Source organism: Panulirus ornatus, chromosome 20, assembly GCF_036320965.1.
Source record: "Panulirus ornatus isolate Po-2019 chromosome 20, ASM3632096v1, whole genome shotgun sequence".
NCBI classification, from domain to species: Eukaryota; Metazoa; Arthropoda; class Malacostraca; order Decapoda; family Palinuridae; genus Panulirus; species Panulirus ornatus.
Window position 1 is genome coordinate 21,274,565 of NC_092243.1, and position 9,913 is coordinate 21,284,477.

A 9,913-nucleotide genomic window follows, 5' to 3' on the forward strand; every position below is an offset into this window, starting at 1 on the left:
TGAATGAAACGAAGCTCAAGGGTAAAGGGGAAGAGTGGTTTGGGAATGTCTTGGGAGTAAAGTCAGGGGTTAGTGAGAGGACAAGAGCAAGGGAAGGAGTTACAGTACTCCTGAAACAGGAATTGTGGGAGTATGTGATAGAATGTAAGAAAGTAAATTCTCGATTAATATGGGCAAAACTGAAAGTTGATGGAGAGAGAGATGGGTGATTATTGGTGCATATGCACCTGGGCATGAGAAGAAAGATCATAAGAAGCAAGTGTTTTGGGAGCAGCTGAATGAGTGTGTTAGTGGTTTTGATGCACGAGACCGGGTTATAGTGATGGGTGATTTGGATGCAAAGGTGAGTAATGTGGCAGTTGAGGGAATAATTAGTATACATGGGGTGTTCAGTGTTTTAAATGGAAATGGTGAAGAGCTTGTAGATTTATGTGCTGAAAAAGGACTGGTGATAGGGAATACCTGGTTTAAAAAGCGAGTTATACATAAGTATACGTATGTAAGTAGGAGAGATGGCCAAAGAGCGTTATTGGATTACGTGTTAATTGACAGGCGCGCGAAAGAGAGATTTTGGATGTTAATGTGCTGAGAGGTGCAACTGGAGGGATGTCTGATCATTATCTTGTGGAGGCTAAGGTGAAGATTTGTATAGGTTTTCAGAAAAGAAGAGTATATATTAGGGTGAAGAGGGTGGTGAGAGTGAGTGAGCTTGGTAAGGAGACTTGTGTGAGGAAGTACCAGGAGAGACTGAGTACTGAATGGAGAAAGGTGAGAACAATGGAAGTAAGGTGAGTGGGGGAGGAATGGGATTTATTTAGGGAATCAGTGATGTATTGCGCAAAAGATGCTTGTGGCATGAGAAGAGTGGGAGGTGGGTTGATTAGAAAGGGTAGTGAGTGGTGGGATGAAGAAGTAAGATTATTAGAGAAAGAGAAGAGAGAGGCATTTGGACGATTTTTGCAGGGAAAAAATGCAATTGAGTGGGAGATGTATAAAAGAAAGAGACAGGAGGTCAAGAGAAAGGTGCAAGAGGTGAAAAAGAGGGCAAATGAGAGTTGGGGTGAGAGAGTATCATTAAATTTTAGGGAGAATAAAAAGATGTTCTGGAAGGAAGTAAATAAAGTGCGTAAGACAAGGGAGCAAATGGGAACTTCAGTGAAGGGCGCAAATTGGGAGGTGATAACAAGTAGTGGTGATGTGAGAAGGAGATGGAGTGAGTATTTTGAACGGTTTGTTGAATGTGTTTGATGATAGAGTGGCAGATATAGGGTGTTTCGGTCGAGGTGGTGTGCAAAGTGAGAGGGTTAGGGAAAATGATTTGGGAAACAGAGAAGAGGTAGTAAAAGCTTTGCGGAAGATGAAAGCCGGCAAGGCAGCAGGTTTGGATGGTATTGCAGTGGAATTTATTAAAAGAGGGGGTGACTGTATTATTGACTGGTTGGTAAGGTTATTTAATGTATATATGACTCATGAAGAGGTGAGTGAGGATTGGCGGAATGCGTGCATAGTGCCATTGTACAAAGGCAAAGGGGATAAGAGTGAGTGCTCAAATTACAGAGGTATAAGTTTGTTGAGTATTCCTGGTAAATTATATGGGAGGGTATTGATTGAGAGGGTGAAGGCATGTACAGAGCATCAGATTGGGGAAGAGCAGTGTGGTTTCAGAAGTGGTAGAGGATGTGTGGATCAGGCTGTTTGCTTTGAAAAATGTATGTGAAAAATACTTAGAAAAGCAAATGGATTTGTATGTAGCATTTATGGATCTGGAGAAGGCATACGATAGAGTTGATAGAGATGCTCTGTGGAAGGTATTAAGAATATATGGTGTGGGAGGCAAGTTGTTAGAAGCAGTGAAAAGTTTTTATCGAGGATGTAAGGCATGTTTACGTGTAGGAAGAGAGGAAAGTGATTGGTTCTCAGTGAATGTAGGTTTGCGGCAGGGGTGTGTGATGTCTCCATGGTTGTTTAATTTGTTTATGGATGGGGTTGTTAGGGAGGTGAATGCAAGAGCTTTTGGAAAGAGGGGCAAGTATGAAGTCTTTTGGGGATGAGAGAGCTTGGGAAGTGAGTCAGTTGTTGTTCGCTGATGATACAACGCTGGTGGCTGATTCATGTGAGAAACTGCAGAAGGCTGGTGAATGAGTTTGGTAAAGTGTGTGAAAGAAGAAAGTTAAGAGTAAAAGCGAATAAGAGTGGGAGGTAAGTTTGAATGGAGAAAAACCGGAGGAAGTAAAGTGTTTTAGATATCTGGGAGTGGATCTGGCAGCGGATAAAACCATGGAAGCGGAAGTGGATCATAGGGTGGGGGAGGGGGCGAAAATCCTGGGAGCCTTGAAGAATGTGTGAAAGTCGAGAACATTATCTCGGAAAGCAAAAATGGGTATGTTTGAAGGAATAGTGGTTCCAACAATGTTGTATGGTTGCGAGGCGTGGGCTATGGATAGAGTTGTGCGCAGGAGGATGGATGTGCTGGAAATGAGATGTTTGAGGACAATGTGTGGTGTGAGGTGGTTTGATCGAGTAAGTAACGTAAGGGTAAGAGAGATGTGTGGAAATAAAAAGAGCGTGGTTGGGTGAGCAGAAGAGGGTGTTTCGAAATGGTTTGGGCACATGGAGAGTATGAGTGAGGAAAGATTGACCAAGAGGATATATGTGTCGGAGGTGGAGGGAACGAGGAGACGCTTCACATGCCTTGATTCAATCCACTGACAGCACGTCAACCCCGGTATACCACATCGCTCCAATTCACTCTATTCCTTGCCCTCCTTTCACCCTCCTGCATGTTCAGGCCCCGATCACAAAAAATCTTTTTCACTCCATCTTTCCACCTCCAATTTGGTCTCCCTCTTTTCCTTGCTCCCTCCACCTCCGACACATATATCCTCTTGGTCAATCTTTCCTCACTCATCCTCTCCATGTGCCCAAACCACTTCAAAACACCCTCTTCTGCTCTCTCAACCACGCTCTTTTTATTTCCACACATCTCTCTTACCCTTACGTTACTCACTCGATCAAACCACCTCACACCACACATTGTCCTCAAACATCTCATTTCCAGCACATCCATCCTCCTGCGCACAACTCTATCCATAGCCCACGCCTCGCAACCATACAACATTGTTGGAACCACTATTCCTTCAAACATACCCATTTTTGCTTTCCGAGATAATGTTCTCGACTTCCACACATTCTTCAAGGCCACCAGAATTTTCGCCCCCTCCCCCACCCTATGATCCACTTCCGCTTCCATGGTTCCATCCGCTGCCAGATCCACTCCCAGATATCTAAAACACTTCACTTCCTCCAGTTTTTCTCCATTCAAACTCACCTCCCAATTGACTTGACCCTCAACCCTACTGTACCTAATAACCTTGCTCTTATTCACATTTACTCTTAACTTTCTTCTTCCACACACTTTACCAAACTCAGTCACCAGCTTCTGCAGTTTCTCACATGAATCAGCCACCAGCGCTGTATCATCAGCGAACAACAACTGACTCACTTCTCAAGCTCTCTCATCCCCAACAGACTTCATACTTGCCCCTCTTTCCAAAACTCTTGCATTTACCTCCCTAACAACACCATCCATAAACAAATTAAACAACCATGGAGACATCACACACCCCTGCCGCAAACCTACATTCACTGAGAACCAATCACTTTCCTCTCTTCCTACACGTACACATGCCTTACATCCTCGATAAAAACTTTTCACTGCTTCTAACAACTTTCCTCCCACACCATATATTCTTAATACCTTCCACAGAGCATCTCTATCAACTCTATCATATGCCTTCTCCAGATCCATAAATGCTACATACAAATCCATTTGCTTTTCTAAGTATTTCTCACATACATTCTTCAAAGCAAACACCTGATCCACACATCCTCTACCACTTCTGAAACCACACTGCTCTTCCCCAATCTGATGCTCTGTACATGCCTTCACCCTCTCAATCAATACCCTCCCATATAATTTACCAGGAATACTCAACAAACTTATACCTCTGTAATTTGAGCACTCACTCTTATCCCCTTTGCCTTTGTACAATGGCACTATGCACGCATTCCGCCAATCCTCAGGCACCTCACCATAAGTCATACATACATTAAATAACCTTACCAACCAGTCAACAATACAGTCACCCCCTTCTTTAATAAATTCCACTGCAATACCATCCAAACCTGCTGCCTTGCCGGCTTTCATCTTCCGCAAAGCTTTCACTACTCCTTCTGTGTTTACCAAATCATTTTCCCTAACCCTCTCACTTTGCACACCACCTCGACCAAAACACCCTATATCTGCCACTCTATCATCAAACACATTCAACAAGCCTTCAAAATACTCACTCCATCTCCTTCTCACATCACCACTACTTGTTATCACCTCCCCATTTGCGCCCTTCACTGAAGTTCCCATTTGCTCCCTTGTCTTACGCACTTTATTTACCTCCTTCCAGAACATCTTTTTATTCTCCCTAAAATTTAATGATACTCTCTCACCCCAACTCTCATTTGCCCTTTTTTTCACCTCTTGCACCTTTCTCTTGACCTCCTGTCTCTTTCTTTTATACATCTCCCACTCAATTGCATTTTTTCCCTGCAAAAATCGTCCAAATGCCTCTCTCTTCTCTTTCACTAATACTCTTACTTCTTCATCCCACCACTCACTACCCTTTCTAATCAACCCACCTCCCACTCTTCTCATGCCACAAGCATCTTTTGCGCAATCCATCACTGATTCCCTAAATACATCCCATTCCTCCCCCACTCCCCTTGCTTCCATTGTTCTCACCTTTTTCCATTCTGTACTCAGTCTCTCCTGGTACTTCCTCACACAGGTCTCCTTCTCAAGCTCACTTACTCTCACCACCCTCTCACCCCAACATTCACTCTTCTTTTCTGAAAACCCATACAAATCTTCAACTTAGCCTCCACAAGATAATGATCAGACATCCCTCCAGTTGCACCTCTCAGCACATTAACATCCAAAGGTCTCTCTTTCGCACGCCTGTCAATTAACACGTAATCCAATAACGCTCTCTGGCCATCTCTCCTACTTTCATAAGTATACTTATGTATATCTCGCTTTTTAAACCAGGTATTCCCAATCATCAGTCCTTTTTCAGCACATAAATCTACAAGCTCTTCACCATTTCCATTTACAACACTGAACACCCCATGTATACCAATTATTCCCTCAACTGCCACATTACTCACCTTTGCATTCAAATCACCCATCACTATAACCCGGTCTCGTGCATCAAAACCACTAACACACTCATTCAGCTGCTCCCAAAACACTTTCCTCTCTTGATCTTTCTTCTCATGCCCAGGTGCATATGCAGCAATAATCACCCACCTCTCTCCATCAACTTTCAGTTTTACCCATATTAATCGAGAATTTACTTTCTTACACTCTATCACATACTCCTACAGCTCCTGTTTCAGGAGTATTGCTACTCCTTCCCTTGCTCTTGTCCTATCACTAACCCCTGACTTTACTCCCCAGACATTCCGAAACCACTCTTCCCCTTTACCCATGAGCTTCGTTTCACTCAGAGACAAAACATCCAGGTTCCTTTCCTCAAACATACTACCTATCTCTCCTTTTTTCACATCTTGGTTACATCGACACACATTTAGACACCCCAATCTGAGCCTTCGAGGAGGATAAGCACTCTGCGCGTGACTCCTTCTTCTGTTTCCCATTTTAGAAAGTTAAAAAATACAAGGAGGGGAGGATTTTTGGCCCCCCGCTCCCGTCTGGGGTAAACCATGGAAAGCTGTGTAGGTATGTATATTTGCGTGTGTGGACGTATGTATGTACATGTGTATGGGGGTGGGTTGGGCCATTTCTTTCGTCTGTTTCCTTGCGCTACCTCGCAAACGCGGGAGACAGCGACAAAGCAAAAATATATATATATATATATATATATATATATATATATATATATATATATATATATATATATACATACACGTCCACACACGCAAATGTACATACTTACACAGCTTTCCATGGTTTAACCCAGACTCTTCACATGCCCTGATTCAATCCACTGACAGCACGTCAACCCCGGTATACCACATCGATCCAATTCACTCTATTCCTTACCCTCCTTTCACCCTCCTGCATGTTCAGGCTCCGATCACACAAAATCTTTTTCACTCCATCTTTCCACCTCCAATTTGGTTTCCCACTTCTCCTCGTTCCCTCCACCTCCGACACATATATCCTCTTGGTCAATCTTTCCTCACTCATTCTCTCCATGTGCCCAAACCATTTCAAAACACCCTCTTCTGCTCTCTCAACCACGCTCTTTTTATTTCCACACATCTGTCTTACCCTTACGTTACTTACTCGATCAAACCACCTCACACCACACATTGTCCTCAAACATCTCATTTCCAGCGCATCCATCCTCCTGCGCACAACTCTATCCATAGCCCACGCCTCGCAACCATACAACATTGTTGGAACCACTATTCCTTCAAACATACACATTTTTGCTTTCCGAAATAATGTTCTCGACTTCCACACATTCTTCAAGGCTCCCAGGGTTTTCGCCCCCTCTCCTACCCTATGATCCACTTCCGCTTCCATGGTTCCATCCGCTGCCAGATCCACTGCCCAGATATCTAAAACACTTTACTTACTCCAGTTTTTCTCCATTCAAACTTACCTCCTATTGACTTGACCCTCAACCCTACTGTACCTAATAACCTTGCTCTTATTCACATTTACTCTTAACTTTCTTCTTTCACACACTTTACCAAACTCATAAATGTTTTTTTTTTTCTTTTGCTTTGTCGCTGTCTCCCGCGTTTGCGAGGTAGCGCAAGGAAACAGAAGAAAGAAATGGCCCAACCCACCCCCATACACATATATATACATACGTCCACACACGCAAATATACATACCTACACAGCTTTCCATGGTTTACCCCAGACGCTTCACATGCCCCGATTCAATCCACTGACAGCACGTCAACCCCGGTATACCACATCGCTCCAATTCACTCTATTCCTTGCCCTCCTTTCACCCTCCCGCATATTCAGGCCCCGATCACACAAAATCTTTTTCACTCCATCTTTCCACCTCCAATTTGGTCTCCCTCTTCTCCTCGTTCCTTCCACCTCCGACACATATATCCTCTTGGTCAATCTTTCCTCACTCATTCTCTCCATGTGCCCAAACCATTTCAAAACACCCTCTTCTGCTCTCTCAACCACGCTCTTTTTATTTCCACACATCTGTCTTACCCTTACGTTACTTACTCGATCAAACCACCTCACACCACACATTGTCCTCAAACATCTCATTTCCAGCACATCCATCCTCCTGCGCACCACTCTATCCATAGCCCACGCCTCGCAACCATATAACATTGTTGGAACCACTATTCCTTCAAACATACCCATTTTTGCTTTCCGAGATAATGTTCTCGACTTCCACACATTCTTCAAGGCTCCCAGAATTTTCGCCCCCTCCCCCACCCTATGATCCACTTCCGCTTCCATGGTTCCATCCGCTGCCAGATCCACTACCAGATATCTAAAACACTTCACTTCCTCCAGTTTTTCTCCATTCAAACTCACCTCCCAATTGACTTGATCCTCAACCCTACTGTACCTAATAACCTTGCTGTTATTCTCATTTACTCTTAACTTTCTTCTTTCACACACTTTACCAAACTCAGTCACCAGCTTCTGCAGTTTCTCACATGAATCAGCCACCAGCGCTGTATCATGAGCGAACAACAACTGACTCACTTCCCAAGCTCTCTCATCCCCAACAGACTTCATACTTGCCCCTCTTTCCAAAACTCTTGCATTCACCTCCCTAATAACCCTATCCATAAACAAATTAAACAACCATGGAGACATCACACATCCCTGCCGCAAACCTACATTCACTGAGAACCAATCACTTTCCTCTCTTCCTACACGTACACATGCCTTACATCCTCGATAAAAACTTTTCACTGCTTCTAACAACTTGTCTCCCACACATATATTCTTAATACCTTCCACAGCGCATCTCTCTCTCTCTCTCTCTCTCTCTCTCTCTCTCTCTCTCTCTCTCTCTCTCTCTCTCTCTCTCTCTCTCTCTCTCTCTCTCTCTCTCTCTCTCTCTCTCTCTCTCTCTCTATCTATCTCTCTCTCTCTCTCTCTCTCTCTCTCTCTCTCTATATATATATATATATATATATATATATATATATATTCTTTTTTTCATACTATTCGCCATTTCCGGCGATAGCAAGGTATCGTTAAGAACAGAGGACTGGGCCTTTGAGGGAATATCCTCACCTGGCCCCCTTCTCTGTTCCTTCTTTTGGAAAATTGAAAAAAAAACAAGAGGGGAGGATTTCCAGCCCCCCACTCCCTCCCCTTTTAGTCGCCTTCTACATATATATATGAGAGAGTAAGGGGCTGCTGAAAACACAAGAAATGGGCAGGAACAGTTTAATGCTCAGCTCTCTGAAGAAGAGACTGTGGGTCGCAAATTAGAACATTAACCCATTTCTACCCATCTCCGCCTTTTCATCCACCACCTATAGTCTCATTTGTCACAGAGGTATTGTAGACACAAATATTATCAATGATTATTCCAAGACCTTTCTAAAGTTCCTGAAGCCCAAGGCTGTGTTGCTTACAGTAGGAGGGAAATGTAAACTCCTTTGGAGAGAGAAGTTTTTGATGAGACTGTATTCCCAATGATAAAGCTTTGCCAAAGGTCACTTTTCACTCCCTGTGTAACCTCAAGCAAGTGGTTCCAGTAACACCTATATGTATGTATGTACATATACATGTAAAGTTATACTTTATTTATAATAACAATAATACCATGTGTACGACACTGTACATAGCTAGGAGTCAAACTGATTGAAATACACCATATATATTTTTACTCCTTATTGCCTGTACTACAGTATCAACAATACACTTAATAGCACTTCAGATTTACTCTCTGCCCTCCAGAAATCATTTTCCTTTAAAATTCCTCACATTCTGCCCAAGCTTCCTATGCCAACATGAAATACATGGAGGCCAGTTTACCCTTCATGGCTTCTGTTGCCAATTCTGCAGCCCAACTGAACATATCACCAGCTTTACTTGGATCCTTTGGAAGGCAAAAACGACCAGTTGAGTACATTGTTGCTTGTTTAGCCACTAGCTGGTACTGTGGGTCATGCATTGTACCATCAAAGTTACCATCCTCATCTTCTGAGTTCGTGCTCACCACCCTATCAAGCCACCGTACTGCCTTGCTCCAGTCACGAGTCCTAGATGGTGGTAGACCAAGTCCAGTTTCATATGACTCTGCAATGTAAATCATGGCAGCACGGTCCCTAGCCTCAGCAGCTGTCAACATGTAGTCAAACCCTAATTCCTTGTCGTGCATGTTTTCATCTATATATATATATATATATATATATATATATATATATATATATATATATATATATATATATATATATATATATATATATATATATATATATATATATATATATATATATATGTATATATATATATATATATATATATATATATATATATATATATATATATATATATATATATATATATATATATATATATATATATATATATACATATATATATATATATATATATATATATATATATATATATATATATATATATATATATATATATATATATATATATATATATATATATATATATATATATATATATATATATATATATAAGTCGTTTGCAAACGGTTCGTTACAGCACATCAAGTTTTGATTGATCTGTATTTAGGATGGGATAGAGCAGCAACACAGGCTATCAACAAACTCTACCCAAGTTCCCCTTGCATGGGCCCATTCAAGCCTCCGAGGAGGACAGCGTCTCCTGGAAGCTTGTCTATGTA

General features: G+C 42.1%; 1 pseudogene; it reads right to left on the reverse strand.

The window, feature by feature from the left end:
* Positions 1-9,031: 9,031 nt before the first annotated feature.
* LOC139755723 (eukaryotic elongation factor 2 kinase pseudogene) lies at positions 9,032-9,412 on the reverse strand (annotated as a pseudogene).
* Between the last annotated feature and the right edge of the window lie 501 nt (positions 9,413-9,913).